Source organism: Pteropus vampyrus, unplaced genomic scaffold, assembly GCF_000151845.1.
Source record: "Pteropus vampyrus isolate Shadow unplaced genomic scaffold, Pvam_2.0 Scaffold129, whole genome shotgun sequence".
Taxonomy (NCBI): domain Eukaryota; kingdom Metazoa; phylum Chordata; class Mammalia; order Chiroptera; family Pteropodidae; genus Pteropus; species Pteropus vampyrus.
Genome location: NW_011888910.1, coordinates 4,767,643 through 4,791,291, shown reverse-complemented (window position 1 = coordinate 4,791,291; position 23,649 = coordinate 4,767,643). Strand labels below are relative to the sequence as shown.

Below are 23,649 nucleotides of genomic sequence, written 5' to 3'. Positions count from 1 at the left end.
TCTAGAGTTACTGGAATTTTTGTCCCCAAATCACCAAACCGATCAAGCACTGCTTTCCCAGGTTGGGGGTATACCCTCCTCTTCCCCTCACTGAGGCTCTGACTGACATGGTCTTTTCTGTCCCTCTCACTGCCACCCAAATATGCTCACATAATTTCTGCTTCGAAGATCACTGTCCCCAAGGGCCATGACTCGGGGAGGCCCCACAGACTCTTCTTTAGTAGAGGCAAACCCTTCTCCTCTGTGAACGTTTCCCAGGACATGACAGCGCTGAAGAAGGTACGAGCAGAGGCTCCATTTAAACCCCAGCCGGTGATTTTTCCCGATCTCCTGTGGGTGGGGTGCTTTGCTTTTACTAGGAAGACAGTGGGAAAAAATATCATTCCTTGGCAGGTTGACTGAATTCTCTGATGTATCCCTGGAGTGACGCCACCTTTCCGATTAGGTACACCTCCCTGGCTGACTTGAATGGCTTGTGGGAATTTCAATGATGATCACAGGTATTTTTTTCCTTGGAGTTGGCATGGTCAAGCCAAGAACCACATGAAAGGCTCAGGGAAATTTTCAAACCAGAAACACAGAGACCACTTAGCGTGACAGGACAGAACTCATCCTTTCCCCCTAGAGACAGCCAGGGCACCAGATGGGCAAAGATATTCCTTTCAAGACACCTCAATGGTAAACTCAACAGGGAATGCACATTTGCCAAGAAGCCAGTAAATAACGGCACTTAGAAACTCTCCTTTCACCTTCCTTTTATTAAATAGCACCTTTACATGAAGGTGGGTTGGGTAAAGAAAAAAATCTCAGAAAGCTTGAGATTCCTTCTCGCTCATCCCCACCGCCTTTAGTATGTGTTTCCATCACAGCAACCACTACAGTGTGGTCAGTTGCCACAGTCATATTAGAGACTCTGTGCACCTCAATGTCATTTCCTTTTTAGAGCCCCAACATCAAGAAGCACTCAATAAATGATGGATAAATCATTTGTTAGTGGATGAACTACATAGATGACTGAAACGTGGGCTCTGCATTTCAGCATACGCCCCATTAAGAATGCTGGGGGAAGATAGAAATTGGAGGGGTTGCTTAGATTTCAATTATCCACACCATCTCTAATTTCCTACTAATCAATCAAATAATTAGTGAATGTTTACAGTGGGAAGGTACTATGCTGGGCCAATTTACCATGTAATTGGTTACTAAAGCTCATAATTCACTGTCATCTTCTTTAATTAATACATGTCCTCCCAAGTCAATTAAGAAGGTAGCTTTGTCAGTTCATGAGTGGGCAAGATGGTGTAATGGAAAAAGTAATGATCTGAAGGTCAGAGAGTTGCAGCATTGATTTCTGTCCCTAAAAGCATGAAGCATTTGGATGCCTTTGTGCTGCACCTTTTCCTTTAGGAAACTGGAAAAATACTGAGGCTTCTATAATTGAATTTACAAAAAGAAAAAGAAAAACAAAAACAAGGCCTCTCTACAGTGTTCAAATCCTTACCTTTGGGTTCTCAGCCTCTACCCACTTAGAAATGGTTCCCTTTTTGTGGTCACTGCCCTCGTCAATCAAAAAAATAATTTCCCTCCCAAATACTGACTAGTATCTGTTCACCTTTACATTGTGAAAATAAAATATGATAAACAGAGAGGCTCTAAAACCATCAATTTCCTCTTCTTTAAAAACTGAAAATCAGAAATAAGAGTATTAGAGAATTAACTTATTATGTATAGTAATAAGCTTTTAACTTAAAATAAAAAATAGGAGAAAGATGAATTTCCTGTTCACTGATTCCCCATACCCTATTTTTGGCAACATGGCAATCTTTCCTTAACACACACACACACACCCCTCTCTTACCATTTGTACAACAGAAAGAAAGAGAGCAGGAGTTCCTGGGCAGAAGGAAAAATTACTTTGTGAAGAAGTCCTGGCAAGGTTCTTGCACTGAAAGCTGGGCTTTCGTCTGAGCCCTAACACCCATTCCCATATCAGCCCCACTCAGGCTACCGAGCTAAGTCACTAGTTGCTCAGTTTCTCCTTTATGAGCCTTCCAAAATTTAATTTCACCATAGAGGAAACAAAACCACATTATTTTCTGGCTCATCTATTATACTTCTTTGCTATTTCTTAAGTCAAGGCCCAAGTAAACCCAACTATCAAACTTGACTCAGCTCTAGTTTGTTCCTTCTACCAATGTCGACATGGAGGAAACTCCCAAACTTAATGCTGTTTTCAAAAAGAAAAGAAAAAGGAAGTTCAGAAGGACAAATACAGTACGATACAACTTATTTAAAGTTTTGGGTTTTTTTGTTTTTGTTTTTTGTTTTTTAAGGCAAAATGATACCATCCAGCATTCTAATACTGCTGAGGAATGAATACAGGTGTGGTAAAACTAGAGGAAATTCAGGGAATAACAGACAGCAACACAGATGACTCTGGAAAAAATGGAGAGGAAGAAAATGTGGAGCAAGAGGGTTGGACTAGACTAATGTGCTTAGCTTCTGAGTCTGGGTAGTAAGTACTTAAATGTTTGATGTCAGAGATATTTTGTAGTTAATGATAATGAAAGAAATCAAAGCACACATGCTATTTCTGAGTACTTTTCCTAAGCACACCAACCTTTGGGATTTGGACTGCTGGCTACTGGAACCGTTCAACAGGAAAGGGTAAGCAACTAGACAGCTGACAGAATTGGATCATACGACGGTGTGTTAAATCCAGCCTAAATGCCTGCAAGGTTAAAGGGCCACACCCCCATCTTGGAGATCGTAGCAACCTCCTTAGGATGGGAAACCTCAGCAGTGATCTTGGAAGCCTTTCACTTCCACAACTGCTTCTGAAAATACAGCTGACCCTAAACTTAGCCACTCCATACCACCATTCCATCAGCTTCTCCATTTCACTGGGCAAGTCTTCAGCTCAAGACACAACTAAACCCGCTGGCCAGGACCCCATCCATGTGGAACATTTCTTCTCACGTCTGAAGCTCTGTTGTAACCGTGTCATCTCCTTCCCCATCGGCTCAGCAGTGACGATCAGCTGGCCTGGACTTCTGGATAATGAAATCAGGCCCTTAATAGCAACAACCATCCATAATAAGGGGCACAGTTACACTCAAGCCCTTCAAAGTATTTTTAGACATATTACCTCATAAGCTCTCACCAAATCCTCTAAATAAGGATATCATGTATTATCCCCATTTCTAAGATGGGAAATGGCACCTTCGAAGGTCAGTTCACGAACTCAGTGATGTAAAGTGGTGCCTCTAACACAGGCATAGTCATCTAGATTCCAACCCTGGTGGACAAACCCAGAGGCTGTGGTAGCCTGGAACACACAATCATTAAGCAGACAACACAGCAATGCAACCTGGAAGAGAAAATCTAAACAGAACAAGAAACAAGGCAGGCACTGTATGAGATGCTCACATATTGTGCAGTGCCCACATCACATTCTCAGAGTCTCAAAAATCCAGCAACATTTAAATGCCATGGGAATATTTATCATTGTTTTTGCCAAACAAATCCTCCCTTACCTTAAGCAAAGGTCAACTGCACTGCAAAACCCCCAGAGCAAACAGCTAGTTGGGAGGACTTGTCACAGCCTTATAAAGTCTTTGCCAATAATTATCCAGACAGTTTCTTATGTAAACGCAGGTGGCTCAGCAATTGTACACAGATAATTTTCCTTATCAATCAGCATGAGGAAATGACTCCATGCACAGAATAGGTATGTCTTTCCTAGCTTCCTACAGGCTGCATTAGCTACAGATTTCAACTATTTCAAAGACGGAACTTCACATACTTTGTTGTTTACCTCTTTCTAAATATCAAAAAGATATTTAAAAGCATGTTGTAAATAAAAATTTAGAATTGACCTTTCTGGTTACTGAATTAAAAACTTCTTGAGTTTAAGAAGTGTGTTCTTATTCAACGCCCCATGCCCAGCTCTTGATCCAAAGAAAACCCTGAATAATGGTGAATAATGAAAAATGAAAGGATGGCTGTGCATAATAAATGCATCCCATTCATTTATTCAGCAAGGACTATGCAGTAGTGCTTTGCCAGGGGAGATGCCAAGATGAGTAACCTGCAGTGCTGGCCCCAAAGAGACACATGATGAAGAGACAAGGTGCACTGAGTGTGACACCTGTACCTGGTGTGATCCCCATGTTGGCAGTGCAAAGAAGGGAGTGAACTCTGGGGATGACTTCTCAGAAGAAGCAGCATTTGAACTTAACCTTAAGAGGAAAGTACGGCTGTCCTGCTTTGTGGGTGATGAGGGAGGAGAGGGGGCTGGGAGGAGAGTTTCCAGCAGAAGCAACTAACTGGAAAGAGGGCCTGTGCAGAGAGGCTGAGAGAACACGTTTGGTTGTCAGTATCGAAAAAGTCCCCAGGAGGGTTTCTGTTTCATCAACTAATGACAACACCAGGAGCCATAGGAGAGGAAAAGGAGAGCAGGGATTTGCCTTCGGGAACCTGGTGGACATTTGCAGATATTAAAAGAGAAGCTCTGGCTCCCCTCAGGTACAGCATCCTGGACAGCCTTTGCTTTCTATCCCCCCACATCATCTGATCAAGGTCTCCACACCTATGGTGTTTCCAATCAGGTTCACCATCCCCTCCTTCCCATCTCCCTACTCCTGTGCGTCTAAGTCATTTAGGATGACAGGAGGACAGGGAGTCCAGTTGTAAAGGAGAAAACTTTTTTTATTAATTTAGTGCCACAGAGAGATAGATAAGACAACACAAGTCACATCCAGTATCACAGATCATTCAACTGAGCAAAGGGTGGGCACAGAGAAGGGGAAGTGAGGAACATAGCAACTGAACCTCATCTCACTCTAGCGCAGTGCAAGAATGAGCATCTCACTGAGGATTCCCTGCATTGGGCAGGCCAAGACTGCTGTTATGCTATGCTAGCTGGCCCAGCACATTTATCTTCCTTCATTGAGTGCTTCTTCTCAGGCCACACACATCAATATCCACCTGAATAAGTATCCTGAGTGCAAGTTTAACACAAAATGGAAAGTAAAGAAGATATCCAGATAGCCGATAAGCGCATGGAAAAGGTGCCACACATCGCTCATTATTTGAGAAATGCAAATCCAAACCACCATGAGATAACCCTTCACACTCATTAGTATGGCAAGAATGTGGAGAAATAGGAAGTTTTGTGTACTGCTTGTGGAGCAGTCACCGTGGAAAATAACATGCGGTTCCTCAAAAAGTTAAACATAAAATTACCATATGATCTAGAAATCCCATTTCTGGGTATATAGCCGAAATAACTGAAAGCAGATACTCAAAAGATATTTGTACACTCATGTTCCTAGCCACATTATTTACAACAGCCAAAAGGTGGAAATAATCCAAGTGTCCATTGACAGATGAATAGATAAACAAAATGTGGTAATACATACAATGAAATATTATTCAGTCTTAAAAAGGAGTGAAATTCTGACATATGCAACAGCAGAGAAGAACCTTGAAGACATTATACTCAGTGAAATAAGCCAGCCACAAAAGGTCAAATATTGTAGAATTCCATTTATGTGAAATATCCAGAGTAGTCAAATTCATTGAGACAGAAAGTGGTTGCCAGGGGTTGTCAGGAGGAAGAATACGAAGTTATAGTTTAATGGGTATAGAGTTTCGGTTTTGCAAAATAAAAAATTTTTGGAGATGAATGAATGGTAGTACAACAATGTGAACGTCCTTAATGCCTCCAATTTGTATACTTAAAAATGGTTAAAATGGTAAAATTTGTGTGTATTTTACCACAATAAAAAAAATCCCTGTCCGTCCAAACAAATAAACAAATCCCAACAAGTAAGGAGGCCTATTTGCCTCTGGGGGCTCTGGCCCACAGTCTGTGCCTACCCTATCCTACCCACATAAGGATCCTCCCACTGTCCCCTGTCCCTTCAGAAGAATCAGATAAATCCAGTCACTCAGTCAGAGGTGAGAGTGATTCATAGAGCTTGTTATATTACCACTCTCAGGGGTCAAGTCTCCTCTGTGGCTTAAAATAGAGAATTACATTCTACAGTCAGATTTCAGGCAGCAGCTCAATAGCAGAGGGGAGGATGTTTCAGGGCCTTTTCTCCTGCCTGAGTTCAACCCTGACAATCTCATTCCACACGTCTCTATGTTTCCACTCACTTCTGTGTAATTGCTTGTCTAAGCCACAATGTCCTCGTTACTTAGGAAGCAAAGAGGACATGAGCTGAGCCCTCCGTGATGGAGGCAGGACAGAGGTGCAGACAACCCTTATGCAGGTAGGCGCCCTCCAATACAGACCCTTGGTGATGTGAGTGTCCTGCCTGTACTGATCTGAAGGAGACTTCCCTGGGGTGGGGGTAAGGGGGCTCTGCGAGCTGGAGGAAACACAGCGGTCATTAAGAGAGCAGGGTGCATACAATAGCACAGCAGTGCGAGGCTGGAGGAACCCTATGTCCAGGCCACAGAAAGCATTCATGTTTTATATTTTCATAGTTCATGTATTTTCTATTTCTATGCATTTTATGCCTGCCTCTGGTTAAATTGCTCAAACGACTTGTGACCTGACCAAACTGTGATTTAAATCAGGGCTTTTCTACCAAGGAGGCTGCATCTCACAGAACATACTGTATGTACCATCCTTCTACCAAAAACCTAACCAAATGGCACTTCAAGACGGGGGATGCTGGGTCTCCCAAGTCTTCCCTTTTTAAGGAGCTTGATGACTCTTACATCATCTACTTTTTTAAAAAGTTGGATCAATTAAATCTGTGCCAATGACTATTTACTCCATTTTCTCCCACAACCTGTCCTTCTCTCTCATAAGTTTAAGCACCTTGAGTCCCATCAAAGAGCATCATAATGGCCTCATAAGAACCAGCATGTCACAGTGATGGAGGTGTTTGAAGTTCAGGAGCCATGCAAGATCACAAAGGCCAAGGTCCCAAGAGTAGGTGGTGACTGTGACTGTCATCAGTTCCATTTCCAAAACTCTGGGGTTTGGGTCTCCAGACTTCTGCTTCCATCCCCAGTTTCATAGAGGGCGAGGGGCTGGGGCAATGGTCTGGAGAGACTTCTCCACATTGACCACACCTCACTCCCTTTCTACAGAGCATAGTCTTGGCAACAGCAAGCCCTGTGTGATCCATGAAAAACTCTCCACGGATTTGTTTCCAGTACTCTTTCTGTTCAATCACATTTTGGGGGCAATATGAAGCACAATGCCATCTTGATAGATAACAAAAGGCATTTGTGCAATAAAGAACATTAATGAAGTGCAACTTATGAGCCAATCCCCATGCTAATAGCCAAGAGCCTAAAGGCACAGTCACTACCCTGAATACAGTCAGATCCAGAAACACTCCATGTCTAAATATCGCAGTCTCGTGCTGTTACACAGACACAAGAGAAACATGGAGAAAACATTCCATACACCTTTCTCAGAGATTCATATGCATATCAGCAAATTAAAGGCCTTGTGAACCTCTAACAACAACAACAAGAACAAGTTATCATCTTAAAGTATACTTAAATTCCTGACCCGAACAGCTGTTAAACAGGCAAGGGCCATGTTCCTCCTGGGATCGCTCATGGGGCCAGGCTTCATGAACCCAACAAAGCCACCAGATCCATCTTTTTGGGAAGGCAATACAGGACCAGACTCTGGGCCAAGTGGAGATTCCCAGTCCTTCAGTGATGAATCTGGTCTCGTCATCTCCCCACTGCTCAGGAGGAGAATGGGGAAGAGGGGAAGGGGGAAAGTTCCCTGCCAGCTTCTGCTACAGGCCAGCCTCTTCGTTTCCATGTGCCTGTGTGAATGAAATATTAAACAGCCTCAGCCAGTTAATAGCCTTTCAACAATAAACTGCTCAGAGGCTAAGGAACTGAGTTTTGATCTGTATTCTCACTTGACTGGCCCAGCACTCAGCTGGGAACAGTTTCCCATTCTGTTAGCATTCTGCTCACCCCACTTCCCACCATGCTGGCAGCAGTTGGTTGGATCCATGCCCATCACGGCTTCACATCACCTGCCCTGAGAAAGTCTGTCCAGGGCCCTTCACTGCTACCCCTGGGACCCACACCACAGCCTACTGCCCATAACTCCTGATGGGCATCAAAAATGGGCTTTCTCCTTGGCTGAGGATGTGAGGTGCAGCACACTTAGGCAGGGGCATTTTTTTCCTGTGACTTAAGTTCCTGTTGTTTCAAAACAAAAACAAAAAACACAAGTAGTTGCATCTCTCTTCCATCAGTCAGTTTTTGTTTCCCGCAGCCTTGGCTCACTTGCCCTCACTGAGCACAGGAGCAGAGAGAAGCTCAGAGAGCTCAGCCCACGTAACATCAGGGCCAATGGCTGGCAGGGTGGGGCCTGTGGGGCTCTGTCCCAGGGGCTAGGCCACCAGCCAAAACAGGATATAAGACGTAGCCCAACTGGGATGATGTAGCTTCAGCAGCCTTCTTCCTCAGGGAACCGTGATGCCCCAAGGCACAGGCAGAGCAGAGGCTGGGAGGGAGGAGGGGACAGAATGGGAGGGGCTAGGGAGAAGATAGACAGGAATTTGGGCTCAACCCCCACTCACTGGATGCCAGAGGTCACCTTGAAGAGACAGGTGGCTGCCTGAAGCCAGCCCTGGGTCCAGTGTGGGGGCCCAGCAGCCATGCCCTGACTAGAACTTGGCACATCCAGCACTGAGGGGCTTGCTTGCTTTCCAACAGCACTCCAAAAAGGATAACCATAGCACTGCAACTGGCTTTTCCTTGCTTCAACCACCGCCATACCCCAGGGAGAAAAAAGGGAGCTTTTCCAGGGGCTGTGGTGGGAGCCACTGGTCTTGGCCTCTGCTCGACTTCGCTTCAGGGATTACTTCACTGACCCTGCCTATTGAGTCCTGGCCAGTCAGGGGCACTAGCTTTACATTTCTGAGAAGATACAGGGACATGGGGAAGAGCCAGGAACCAGCTGACCCCACAAGGCATTAGCGACCTAGCAGGCACAGTCAAAGAACATTCTTCAACTTTAAGCCACAGATTCATGTCTTGTCTAGTTGGTGGCTCAGATGGGTGCTGACTTTATGTGGGCCGGCCTGTGGGCCCAGACATCAGAGGACCCAGCCTGGCCCGACATCCTTGCATCTAACTGAATCATGCCACTTCTAGGGCACTTCCATGAGCCTCTTTGGATGGGACAAAGGTAAAGTACATATGAAGAAGGAACAAGCTCATTGTCCAATCTACACACAAATATTCAATGTTATCTTGCTTCGACATGAACAGAAAAATGTCCCAATGGCGATATACCAAACACTTGCATAGGGTTCTTTAGCTTAGAAAAACCATTCTGCATGAGTACATTTGATTCCTACAGTGAGTGATTGGGTAACACAAAATAGGCACAATTCTCATTTTATACTTTAAAAAGTTGAAGATTAGCTCTTCGAAGTGCCCTAAGTTACATCGATAATGAAGTCCTCATTTCAGTACCAAAATCTAGGTTTTCAGATCCATAGGGTAAGGGTCTCCATAGTCATTTCCCTCTTACAAAAAAAGAAACAAAGTCAGGGCCAACACTTGTAAAGCATTATGGGATGAGGTCGCTCCTGTTCTAGATGCTTGTACTATGTGATGAGATCACACCTGTCCCAGTGTCCTGCTCACACAGTGTGATGAGGACACACCTGGGCCTGGGCACCTTGCTCACACTGCGGGACAAGGTCACACCTGGGCTGGGTTCCCTGCTTGTACTGTGTGATGCGGTGTCACAGGAATGGCATCTAAATTCAACACAGAGGTGAGGAAGGCTATCAGGAGGTGACTCCACTGCTGGATTTCAAGGGTCAGTACATGTAGCTTTATCTTTTAAGAAGCAGCTGGAGAGGAGAAGTTGTTCCAGGCCAAGGAGCCTCTCAGGAAAGGAGGAGAAATCCCATATCAGTGACTGAGCTGCCACTCAGGATGAGCTTGTGGGGGAAGTGCAGTCCAGGGAGTGGCAGGAGTGTGCCAAGCCAGCCCACTGTTTGGGGTGGCGTGGGTTAGACTGGACTCCAGGTCCCTGAAAGCACTTGAAGCAGAAAAGTGACGTGATAGTTGTGGGTTTAGAAAAGGTCACTCTGGCTGTGGAGTGGGGAGGAGACTAGAGGGAAGGAAAGGTGCTCAGAGATCCCGGGAGCAATTTAAGAACTGGGAGCCAAGGGGAAATAAAAAGAGTAAGGGAATAAGGTGCAGGGCTCGGCTGCGAACAGTTGCAGCTACAGACGGACAGACCCTCCATTCCTCGTCTGGTTCAGGAAAAGTCAGGAGGAGACCACAGTAAACCTACCTTCCTGAAACACTGGCTTCTAGATCAGGCCCAGTCAGTCACTAAGCGTTAGCTAAGTCCCCACTGTGCGTCTCACACTGTTCAGGCACTAAAGATGCGGCACTTAGCAAAGCCGGCAGGAACACCTGCTGTGGAGAGCACACATTCTCTATGTCATAGGTTTCTGGCAAATTATTAAATATTAAAGAACACAGATTAAACCTATAACAATGGAAACTACCTGTCATGGATTTTCCAGAATAATCCCATTAAAAATATTTTTTCTGTTACCATAAGACGAGTATTGGGCCATGGGTTCAGGGTTATTTTTCCCCCTGAAAAATTAAAAACATTAAAAAAATGGTCGCCAGGTCTGTAATGCAAGCATCTTTATCCTGGATTCTTCTGGGAACATCAGAGGCAAAAAGGAAAGTGAAAACCAGAAAACTTTACCTTTAAAACAACTTATTCATTTGTCAACCAAAGGACATGTTGGTTTCTTAATCTTTTTCTTAACTTTTCTTTGACTTCTTTAACTTGTCATAGTAGTTATACATGTGTTAGAGGTTTATGGCACCATAAAACAGCAGAAGAAATGGCAGAAGGGCCCTGGGAATCGGAGTGATAAAGACATGGGTAAGAACTATGGCTCCACCACAATAAGGCTGTGTGGCCTCGGTCCACTTTCTGAGTCACAGCATTCCCATCTGTTAAGCAGTATTCAATATTTTACTCACAGTATTTTGTGTGTGGGGGGGGTGAGGGTGGGAGGGGTTAATATTTGTTAACTGTCCAGTACAGTTCCTGACTCAAAAAATAAATTATTATCATTACCATCAGTAATATATAAAAACTAATTCTTCCTGAGTTATCCACTACTCAAGATACCTCACACAGAAAAATACTTCTAGAGGATCTGTACATTTGCTGAAGTCCACAAAACTCACTCAGATCTTCCCCCCAAGCGAAACATCCATTCAAAATACCAGTCTTAGAAAACTACTAAATCAGAGCTCAGCCCAAACTGAAGCCACACGGACCTTGGACACCAGGGATCCCAACAATGGTAGGTGAGACCTAGGTTAAGCAAGTGGCCTCTATGACCCATTCCATCCTCTACTCAAAAATAAAACTGTTGAGATTCGCCAGTGTTGCAGCGATCACCCTAGACATTTCCTCTAGAAGGAAAGGGCAAGGAATGATCCCAAGTCTCAGGCAGTGAGCAGATGAGCAGGATCGTCCTTACACACAAACGTGGCAGTCATTCAATGAGCCCCATGAACCCCTGATGGGACATCTCTGCCCTCCTTCACCAGACATCTTTGTTCTCAAACCTTAAGAGAAAGTACATGTGGAGCTCAGAGGAAATGCTCTTTTCCATGGAGCTTTTGGCTTTCCTGGGCTTCTTGGAGGTCATAGCTGCTTCAGTGGCAAGAGCACCACTCTCAGAGGTTTCAGAAATTCAAAGCACATTTCTAAAACAGTCCAGACGCCAAACTTCGGAGGTAGGATGAGGGGTCAGGCTGGTGCAATTAACTGAGTATTCAAAGACTCGTCCTTTGATCATCATTGGAAATATCTATTTCTATACACCATCATCTCAGGCATTAGCGAGCCGGGCCTGATGGCACCTGCAGGGCCTTTCTCCTGTGGCCTCAGAACCTGGACTCAACAGTGCCTGCAGATAGCTCTGTGGTCATCCTACTCTCAACGGCCCCCCAGAAAGCAGTGCGGGCCCACGGCCACCACGGCCAGGGCTGAGCTGCATCTGGGTTATGGAGTGTGGACAGAGAGCCAGGCATTCACTACAAAGCTTTACAACACGGGTTCGTAACAGTCCCGAGAGGAAAACAGTATTTCCATCTCACAAATGAGCAAACTGAGGCTCAGAGAGGTTAGTCAGGTTGCCCGAAGTCTCACAGGTAGTAGTGGCAGAAGGGCGTAGAATGAATCCTAGGTGAGGTTTTCTAGTGGCTGCTCTGTTGAAGGACTCCTGACTGTTAGCACTTAACGATTAGTTACAGGAGGTAAAAAAGGGAATAGACGCTCCCTGCCCAATATCCCCAGTGACCTTGACTGGAACTCAACTGAGCACCTACCCCTCCCTCTGCTTAGAACAGGGCAAAACCCAGGCACTGGTCTCCACATCTTTCTCACTGGGCTAAGTCATCTTTTCTTTAATGCTAAGTCCTACTATGCTGTCTTAGCCTCATACAGAAACTTCTGGCTCTCTGCATCTTCACCAGCACCCCAAGGTCTGTCATGTGGAGAGCCCATCACTGGGCTACAGCAAGGTCAAGGAGACTAAGGGTAGACATTAAAGGTGGGAGGCTTTCTGGGGTCACAACTACTTACTTCCCACCCTTTGGGACAAAAAATATTTTCTGGAAATACAGGATTTCAACTAAAATTTGAATCTTTGGCTCATGTGACACAGTATTTCATAGCCCCTACATCTTGGAAATATGCTCCCTGCTCTGGCCCTCACATAAAGCATCTTCCACATGATCCCAGCATTTGCAACACAAGTCAGGTCCCCTCCAGGATGCTTGCCCCTTGTGCTCAACTGGGGCCATGAAATTTTCAACCTGGGATCCACAGATATGTTTTAGAGATAGGAGGAATTTTCTGCAGTTTTATGTAAAACTGCATGGGCATATTTGTACATGCATGAATGTGTGTGTGTTAGATATGCATTTTTCTAGGGGAAGGACCCAAAGTTTTCATTGAATTCTCAGAGGTGTCTCTGACCCAAAAAAGATTCAGAAGACTAAGAAACACTGCTTTAAAAAGAACTTTCATTTCTGTCAAATTGGCCAAATTTCAACAACAACAAAAAAATGGGTCAGAGAGATTAAAAGCTGAAAAAAAAAAAGTAAAGGATGGGCAATTTAACTGTAAGATTTCAGAGAACTTAAAACAAATCTTTCAATGCAGTAAATTATGCAAAAAGATTCCAATAAAATGGGGAATCATTAGCTGTGGAAGTGGTAGAGGGACAAGAATAATATGAATCAGGAAAGAGCAAGCACCAGCGGAAATGCCAGATGGAAGAGGAAGTTCTAAATAGGGTAGGCAGCTATTCTAGTTCCTGAGATATGTGCTGTTCAGAAGGCGGGCTATACAGGCAGCTTGTTTAGGCTGCACACCAGTTCCTATTTTTACTTAAACCTACAAAAAACAACAACAACAAAAACGTGTACATAGCACAGAAATCCTGGCATCCCCTCTGGGACCAACCTGCTGACACGTCAGAACTGCTCAGAGTGATGAGCTAATTAAAATTCTACAGTCTTTCCCAGAGATAGTTCTATTTTTAACCTAATTATGTCTGTCTCTTAAAGTGTGAAGTTTACATTTTTTTTAAGAAACTACTTTTTTTCTTCTTAATATCCCCATAAATAATTTAGCTTAGCTGATAATTCTTATAATCCCTTCCAACTATTTCTTCTAAAGACAGATGGGACATTCCAGGCAGAAGGGAACTGATAAAATCAAGTGAATCCTACGTCCCACTCTGCAGGGTCCCTAATTAAGAATAAAAGGAAGGAAAAAAAAACTATGACAAAAAAGGACTATAGCCCTAGCATTTTAAAAATCACCATTATCTCCTTGTCATTTTCCTGCAATGCTATCTATGTTCAAGGCAATATTCAGATCACAAATGTTTTCCAAAAGTTCATGTGTAACTTGCTTTTTAGAATTGATGGTATAAACATAGGTTTAGGTTCTCACTTAGAAGCCACATTTTTGAGGGTCCCCAGACTAGTCTGTACAGGCATGTTAACCCAAAGACTGTTGAAATGCTTCATACTTAAAGTGTGTGTGTTGAAACAACATTGCTTCAATGCTAGAAATGGTTTTTAATATATCTTAAGTGTAACTTTTTTCTTGTGAAAATTTCCCTCACATATAGGTATACTTCTACATTCAAGAGAAAAAAAAGAGAGAAGAAAAACTCAGTACATTGTAACCACAATTAATATTTGTTAAGCATCACACTTTTCTTTTGGGAGAAGAGACAAATTATAGGGAAAATGATCCCATTTTATTAGGACGACTATTAGAGACTGGACTACAGTATAATCCACTGAACACTTTATGGAATATAACATATGCTTCCATTTTCAAAAAGAAGTCTTAGGAATTTTTTTCCCCTAAACTTATTTTTCCATTGATTTTCTTTATAAAGCTAAAGGTGGTTAGCCATATCTAGGAATAAAAAAACTTTTAGAAAATTAAAATTCTCAGGGAAATGACTTAAAGGGAAATTATTTAATAAAACAATTTAAACACTGAAACAACTTTTGAAGACTCTTGAGCTGGTCCTTAAGTAACTTTGAGTCTGACAGGGGTAGAGGGGGTACATGCTGACTTCTAAGGGCAGGTGGCCTTGGCTCTTGGTTCTGACTTTGCATGAAGCTTTCTCTACACAGGAGTGAAGAATGGGCTCTCTCCCGAGGGACCTCTGAACTTGAGAGAAAGCTGTCTCCAGGTGGGCAAGGAGGGAGGGCCATAACTTGTTGGGGCTGCTCAGGGTACCAGCCAGCTGTGTTGGTCTAAGGTTGCCACAGCTGCAACCACAGGAAGCTCCTGGGATGCCCCATGCCACCCCCCTTCTTCAGTCTGAGGTAGTGGAGCTTCCCACTCCCCTTGGCGCCTCTCACCTGACAGTGGGCCCATGTGTCTGACGACTGGCTCAAACTCCAAGTTAAGCAAGTTCCCCCAGTGACCGTCAGTGTGCCTACTCTTGCCTACCTTGTAAACACTGAATGCAGAGGAAACATCGATCCTGGTTTAGTTTTAATAACTTGATTGATCTCTTGAATCCAACAGGGCCTTCAAAGCCAGAACATTATGGACTCATTTCTCCGCATGCCTATTGAAAGGTCTCCTGGCAGCTGAACCCCCTGCCATCTGCATTTGGTCCTACAGTGGCACAGCAGACCTTTCAAGGGCTGACAGGCAGGAAACCAAGTGTTCAATTTCCTGAAAACATCTCCTACCTGAAACTTATTTACCCATTCAGCTGCTCCCGGGAACGTGGCCTTGTTTTTAGGGAATTCCTTTATTTTATTTACTCCCTAAGAGATATTGCAACACAAATGTGAACTTATATGAAAAAAATGTCTTGGAGAGTCTCTGTAACTGGTTTTCCTCTCCTTGAGCAGATGATCATTTTATTTTGCTGTTTATCTGATGCCATGGTAACTAGACTTATGAGCAATTATAGAAATTTGACTTACCAAACACTTATTGAGTGCCTACCAAATATGGAAGACAAAAAGGTGAACGGGACGCTCACTTTCCTCAAAAGGACACATGTCAGAGTGCCAAGAACTAGACCAGAAGTCGGCAAACTTCCAAATGGCAAATATTTTAGGTGTTGTGGGCCATGTGGCTCCTGCTGCAACGACTTGACTCTGCTACTGTAGTGCAAAAGCCACCATAGACTATGACACCTTTACTCATGGACACTGAAACTTAAATCTCTTATAATGTTCACGTGTCACAAAATATTAGTCTTCTTTTGATGTTTGACAACTCTTAAGAAATGCAAAAACCACTTACAACCCATAGACTATATAAAAAAGGCTTCTGGCTGATTTTGGCTGGTGGCCATGGTGTATAAACTCCTGGGCTAGACTCTCAGGTCTGGCCTTCAGTAGCTCTGTGCAGGAAGGCAAGTTGCCCAGACTTTCTGAGCCTCTCTGTCCTCACTTGTAAAATGGGGATGAGGATCTCTGTCTTGTGTGTTCTAAGAATTAGAAACTTAACAGAGAAAACACTACATGAATATTAGCTGATCTCCTTCCTGGAGGGACGCTGTTTGATGATGATAAAGACATAGATAACGACAATAACAACTCACCTTCCTGAACATTTGTTTCCTGCTAGGCATTGTGTTAAGTGCTGCATACTTTTAATAGTATTTTGTGTAATCTACGATACCATTGATTTTAAGATGCATCATTATTGAATGTACCACAAAGAAAGAAAAAGCTGCCAGTTAACCTCTGATGCAGCACTGACTGTAAGAAGTGTGCTGATTTCACAAATGCTAATATGTGTGTGTGTGGGGGATGCAGTGGGGGTGTACTTTAGAACCAATAATACAGTATCTCCTTTAAGCCCACAAACATCCTGGGATAGGTACTACTTAGTACTTACATAGGTACTATTATTGTTCCTATATTGAGGAACAGTTTCTAGTTTCCATTCAAAAAGCTAGAACTGTCAGTGCTGGGATTTTTAACATGGGCAACCTTGTCCAGAGTCTGAGCTCTGCCTTAGGGCATGAACACCTGGAAGAAGGCTGAAACAGATAAAACTTTAAGTATGAAATGGCAAGGTCAAAGAAATCTGGCACAATGAACTTTCTCCTTAGTCAGAGAGGAAACACACCGCACCAGTCAATCATGTCCTTCTGGTGTTTCAAAATGGGGTGTGAATACAGTAAGAGGTAAAGGAAACAGGAATGGTAAAAACATACAATAAGAGTGGCAAGATGTACTAACGTTTAAGCTTGCAGGTCCGTCCCTTTTAACAGCTGTAGAGGGAATCCTGTCCAGTTTAAGGAAGGACGGAAGCGGATGCTAAGAGCATGTAACATGAACAGAGCTGGGCAGGAGAAGGCCAAGGAGAGGCTTATCCTTGAGCTTCATTTTCTTGTGTGAAAGAAATACATGCAGGGTGTGGAGTCCAAAGGCCAGAGACCACCCTTTGGCTGTCGCCTTCATGCTCCTCTCTAGGTTTCCCACCCTCACTAAGCACAGGGGGCTCAGGACATGTCCAACCTCTCAGCTTGGCCGTGCATTTCAGTCACAAAGAACTGAAAACATGACACAGATGTTAGATGTGAGCCTTTGAATGCAGTAATTATGGGAAAATTTACGCCAAAATTCTCTTTCGAATTCAGATTTATTTTTCCTCTGAAAATTTTGGCCTCAAATCTCTCTTTCTCACATTATTTCATCACCAAACATTTATGAAATGCTTAAAATATGCTAATAGGGATGAGATTTGTCTTTTTCCTGTAAAACTCCAATTAGACAAAAGCTTGCTCAACATGTAACTTCAGCTTGTGTCATTGTGCAGAAAGGAGTCAGCACAGCAAACCGGAGACTGCTCTCCTTAGAAAGGCCTCTTCTCAAGGCCGGCCTTGCCTCGCATCTGGGAATTTGGATTTCAGGAGTCATCCCACCATTCCTCAAATGGCTGGCTGTGCCTACACGGTTTGCAGACAATGCGGTTTATGCTCAACACCTGCTTTCCATCGGAGAGTGTAGAGTTTTGTGCGTGTTAGGCAGAGGGTATCTATGTGACCAGATTCCAGGAGAAACCCTGGGCAGTGGGTCTCTAATGAACTTTCCTGATGGACAACATGTCACACATGTTGTCACAACTCACTGCTGAGGCAACGAGTGCATTTTGCGAGATTCCACGGGAAGAGGACTCTGCTCTGGAAAGCCAGAGCCCGGTTTCCTCTGCGCTTTGCCCCATGAGCCTCCTCCCTCTGCTGATTTTGCTGTGTCCTTTTGTTGTAATAAGTCACAGCCAAACTAGATGATGAGATGCTGAGTCCTATGAGTCCTCCAGTGAATCATCAATCCTGGGGGTGGTCCTGGGGACTCTCAACACAGCCATCCTCAGCCAATTTGTTTTAGAACACTGTCCTGAAATAGTGCTGTGGCAGCACAGGAAGGCCTGGGAGCGGGGCGTGGTGGGGAGACAGAGGTGCTTACTATACTGATATTGAAGCAAATGTGAGGGCTAAGTAAGGGAATGGATTAGCTATTGTTGCACTCAAATGTTGACACACGTTCAGGGAGATACTAACCTTGTGATTTCTGTCCTTCAGAAATTTGCAGTCAAATATAGGAGACAACAATGGAGATGATGATGATGGTGATGATGGCAATGAGGCAATAATAGCTAACACCTATCTGTTGCTTACTATGTGCCAGGCACTCTTCTTGCACTTCCCATGTTAACTCATCTAACCCTCACAGTAACCCTGGGAGGTATGCATTTTTATTATCTCCATCTTCACGGATGAGCAAGTCGAGCACATAAGGTTAAGTACTGCCCCAAACCACACAGCTAGTTATTGGCAACATATTCTCTGGCTTCAAAGTGTGAGTTCTTAACCAGTATACCATACTTTCTCTCTCTGGACATAGAGACAAATCCTAACTAGTATAAACAAGCCTAACTTAACCTACATCTTTTAAAAGATAGTATTTATTACATTCTACTCCGCGTCAGAATTATTTTTGTGTGTGTTTTAATGCCTGTGTTAGACTCTAAGCTGTGTCTTTGGGTTGCCTCCATGGCACCATGGTAAGCATTCAGCTGCAGACGGATAGAAGAGAATAACCATCCAGGAGCAGGCGGCCAGCACAGTTTAGAACCGTGATGACAGATCTCAGGAAACATTCGACATTGAGGAGGATCTCAAAGGTAAGTTCGAATAGGCATTCCACACGGCAGTAACAATACGAGCAGAGAGGTGGGCCCAACAATGACCACGATAAGTTGAGAGGACAAAGAGTGAATGGCTGGAATAATGGGTGTGCCTTGGTAAAATCAAGTGAAATGTAACTATGATGACCCTTAAATGAAAAGCTAGAGTTACGAGCAATGGGTAGTGAGGAAGAAACTGACAGTGACAAAAGTGATAATTTGGAAAGATTTATCTTGGGGCACAACAGAGCGGTGGCTTGATGGGCCAGAGCCCTGAAGCAGGGCAAGGAGTTGAGAAACTGTTTGCAAGAGTCTCAACACGATGTCAGTTAGCACCATATACGACTAGAGCCCAGGACTATAGGGAGTTTCAGTGCTAGATCTGCTACTAAGATGAGTTGGGCAATGTAACCTTTCTGAGCTGAGGGATGGTTCCTGACCCTCTCAGAATTTTTTCCCCCACATTAACCATTTAGAATTCTAATAGATTTTGGTTGGAACTAGGCTGGTAGGTGTGGGTTTTAAGAACCATTTCTAAAGAGAGAATTGATGGAATCTGGTATGTAATTAACAGTGGCAGGGATATTAAAGATGGCCAAAGGATGAGTGCAGAAAACTGGGTGAATATGGTGATGTTGATGAGAGTAAGAAGTCTACAAAGAAAATTCAAAGATACAAAAAATACATTTAAAGGAAAAAAAATCATCTCAATAGCTACAAGAAGTAAGACTTGAAATGACAATAAGCTACAAGAAAAAAAAAAAATCAAAAGTAAACCCAAGAGAAAATCACTTAGTTGGTAGTTCCTTAGTCCACCCTTATTCATAATTTTCAGTACTCCCAGCTTCAAATGAACCACCCCCCTTTGTCAAAATATTGCTTATACAACTACAGAGGAGTCTGATTAACTCTCACGATTATATCTGAGCATATTCTATGTTTTGAAATAAAATATCAGCTACTGACCCTCAGGAAGCTAATTGCTTTTCCACATATTCAGCACAGTAATGCATCCAACTAAACAATTCACTTACTCTGGTGGCAGGGCACTACTGTGAGCTTTATCGCCCAGGGATCAACACGGGCCAGTGGCTGCCAAGGCTATTACTGTGGGCAAAGATAGGAGTCCTGAGGATAAACTGCTCAGTCCTACTACATAACCTATTTTCAGCAGATGTAATTTACTGCTCTTTGTACAGTCTCTCTCCAAGGAGGGGACTTAAAGCCTCTAACATGTATATCTATACTGAATACACATGGCTGGTATTAAATATGACAGGATAAGCAATTCTGCAATGGGCCCCCTTCCAGTTAATTATCTTGCCTTGTACAGATATACTAGGTCACTACTGGCAAAAACCAACTTCTGTTTAATGGAGGCAGTAAGAAGAGATCCAGATATAAATGTCTATCAATTGTCTCTATTCTTATTAAAATATTGCCCTTAAAGGAAAACACATGACTATTTTGTTTACCTGAATTTGCCTTTTAAGTAGTTGGTAAACTAGGAATTTTAATAGCAGAAATAAGTTCATTTGGTGGTATGTGTATTTTAATTCCATTTCTAGAAGGCATTAGGAAGCCTCTTCTATATTTCATCTTTGAATATTTTATAGCCATATATATTTCTTTGGAAAAACACAATGTATTTCGGGTAATAAAGGTCCTGCAGATTTTATTAAGCAATTGTGCTAGTAATAAAGCAAAGCAGTAAAGACTAATGTTGGCTTTAAAATACAAATGTTTATTGTGCAATCATTTCAGAGTGGCACCCACTAGTGAAAAGCCAGACCAAAGGTTGGACCCCCAGCCTCCTCTCTCTGCATTTCACTGTTTGATTTGAGCAATGCATTTAACCGTTGCTATGCCGTGGCCAAATGAAGCCAACATCAAATCTCAGTGCAAAGTGAATCCTCCCACTGCTCTCCTCTGAAGCTAGCCTTTCTGAGCCAGGTTAGAGCACCTACTAGCCGCCCCCTCCTTCTACCTCCCTCTACTCATATCATCATGTAGCTCCCATTAAGACACTATGCATCTCTTTCACTACAGAATGTGCCTTCTTGTCTCTTTGCCACTAAATACCTCCATCTCTAGCCTTCCTTCACAGAGGAAGACTTCCCATCTCTTCTCCTTCTTACCTTCTCCTAAATTTCCAATGGCTCTCAGACACCCCGTACCGATCCTTAATTCATTCACTTATATTACAAATATTTTAGTGTCTGTTAAATACAGTTCAGTGTATGTAGGTACAGCTCACTATACAAACACTGTGTTGGGTCATCTGGACAAAAACCAATGGAATAAATGTTAACCTTGTATGCAGCTGGAGGAGGAAGTGATACTGATCATAAGAAAGGCAAAAGTAAAGTCGGGCAGGGTTCACAAAAGTGAGACTGGCCTTCTTGCTTGGGAAGTGGGGAGATGAAAAGATCAGGGTGGTGGGGGCGGCGGGGGGGGGGGGAAGGTCCTTTATGCTTTCCTGGGAAGCACATGTACTAAAATTAGAAGGCTACAGAGAAGAATAGTATGGCCCTTGTGCAATATGAAGCACTCCATATTTTTCAAAAGAAAAGGAAAAGGACCTTTTGAGTTATCCAATGAGAAAATGGTAGAATTTGAAAATGCAGATGGTAGACATAGGAATAATGGCATTTCAGGTAGAGGAAGGGACAAATAAAGTCATGGATCAAGGGTTAGGTGTCAAGAGTAAAGAGGAGGAAGGAACACAGGAAGGAAAACAATGGGAGTAACGCTGAAGAGCCCTCCGTTGCTCAGACCTCACCTCTTGGCTGGGGCAGCTGCCCCTGTTGGTCCTAAACAGTGTAGAGACTGAGTGTGGATGTTTCTTTCTCTCTCCAGTCTGTAGGCAGCATGATGGCAGGCACCCTCTTTCCTGGCTTTGGTGCTGGTCACCTCCAGTGCAGCCACATGATAACTGAGAAGTAAGACTATGCTCCTCAGTGTGCACTGCAGTGAACATTGTTAAGCTGCATTTTCAAAGTGATCTGCGCCATGCTCTAGAGAGACCATGAGGGTAGTACTGAGAAAGGGAGAGGCTGGAGCAAGGAAACTACTTAGGAGACTACTGACACACTCCAACAGGGCCTAATGACACCAGGGCAGTGGCCCTGGGAAGAGGCATTTACACCTTACCTCAGAGCCTTATGCCCTCCTTGAGCACATCAGGTCCCTTCCATAGCCCAGCAGTCACTACAAGAGCAGGATACACATAGTTTTGCCTAAGGACACTGCTGTTAGGCAATGCCTGTGGTTCTACCACAGAGCAGGACACACACGAGAAGATGTCTGAAGTTTGTGAAGGGCTGGGTGACATTGTTATGGAATCTGTTTGTGTGGAAACTGGCAACAACGGCATATACTTAACCGACCCACTTGAAACTAATCCCCATGTGCCCTCAAGTCCTCCTTTAACATTCAGAATTACTGAAGGCCCCAGAGACTTTGCACCTCTTGCTCAGCTGACTTGGAATCCTTTGCCCCGCTTGCTGTGCCTACATTAGTCAGGTGGGTGTGCTGGGAGGCCAGAGGTCAACATAGCCAAAAGTCCATCAAGCAGAGGCAGTGAGAACCTGAGTAGTTAGCTGTCTCAGGAAGTAAAGGCTGAAAGAACATGAAAACCTCAGCCCGTGTATTAGCACTCACTCCTGCAAGACTTGAGGGAAATTTAAACAAAATTTTTTTACAATGACCGTTGCTGTTATTGCTATTTCGATAATAGGCATCAATTTCCCTTGAAAAACCATCATTTTCTTTCCTTTATGTACATTCCTCTGACATCTATGATCTCCTTTCACTGTCTGAGTAATATTAGACTGTTATTCAGGAGGTTCAAATTCTGACTCTGGTTCAGACATCATCTGTCTGGCCTTAAGTATACCTTTTAACCTCTCTTGGCATCAGATTTGAACACAAAGAATGAGCTGGACTGGTCTGGGTGAAAAGTTGCAGTTTAAGTAAAGCCCGTCTTCATAGGACAGCCTGGTCTGGTCTTCCCCACCAGCCTGCCCCTGTCTGCCTTGTGTTTTCCATGATGTAAGTCTGATTCCCTTAATGAGCTCCCTTGAGATTCTTTCCTCTACCTGGTCTGCCTGTGAGCCAAAGTCCATATTGCTGAGTGTGGACTGGAGAGAAATTTAAACCACACTTCTCTACCAAAGGGGCTTAGGCATCTTCTCCCCCAAATATGCTCTTTCATCTTGAAAAAAGTCTTACAATTTACTAGATTAGAAGCTCTGAGGGAAAGGCCCACCTTTTAAATGATAATTATAAGGTTTAAAAATCACTAAATGCTCCCTGACAAAGTTCAGAGTGTGCTTCTCATCGTCAAGGATGAAATTTATATCTCGCACCACAGTACATTGTCACTGAGCTGGAGAACAGCATGCAGCAAATTCAAGGTGTTACACTTGGCAGAGCCTGGGGTGGAAGAGGGGAAGACAGAGCGTTTCTACTTAGTTTTGAAAATTTTAGCTTATGTAGAAGAGAAAGGCAAACATACCTTGTGGAGGGACTGGAATGCTGCCATTATTTCCTTTCCTCAATGTTAAATTTCTCTCACTTATTCTCCCTGCTCCATATCACTCTGAACACAAGGTGAAAACCTAAACCTCTGGAATATGTACTTAAGGCAGAAACTTATGAGATTCAAACTGAAGTTATGCAGCTGGGGTGGGATCTGATTAGTGATGACTTGGTAGGGAGGAAAAGAAGGAAGGAGGGAGGGAGAGAGAGAATGAACGTGTGTGCACAAGCAAGAGAAAGAAAAATATGAAGAACACGATGAGGGATAAGGGGGTGAGAGGGTGTAAAGCACAGAAACTCTAAGTGATAACTGTTCAAGATAGAGTTAACAGGAAATAGGCTCT

General features: G+C 43.5%; 1 protein-coding gene and 1 pseudogene across 2 annotated transcripts in view; one reads left to right on the top strand and one right to left on the bottom strand.

Annotated features, from left to right (window-relative positions):
• The window catches only part of SLC22A23 (solute carrier family 22 member 23), a 179,678-nt gene that overhangs the window by 86,322 nt on the left and 69,707 nt on the right, over positions 1 to 23,649 (bottom strand). The window lies entirely within an intron of this gene.
• Positions 21,235 to 21,325, top strand: LOC111744221 (annotated as a pseudogene).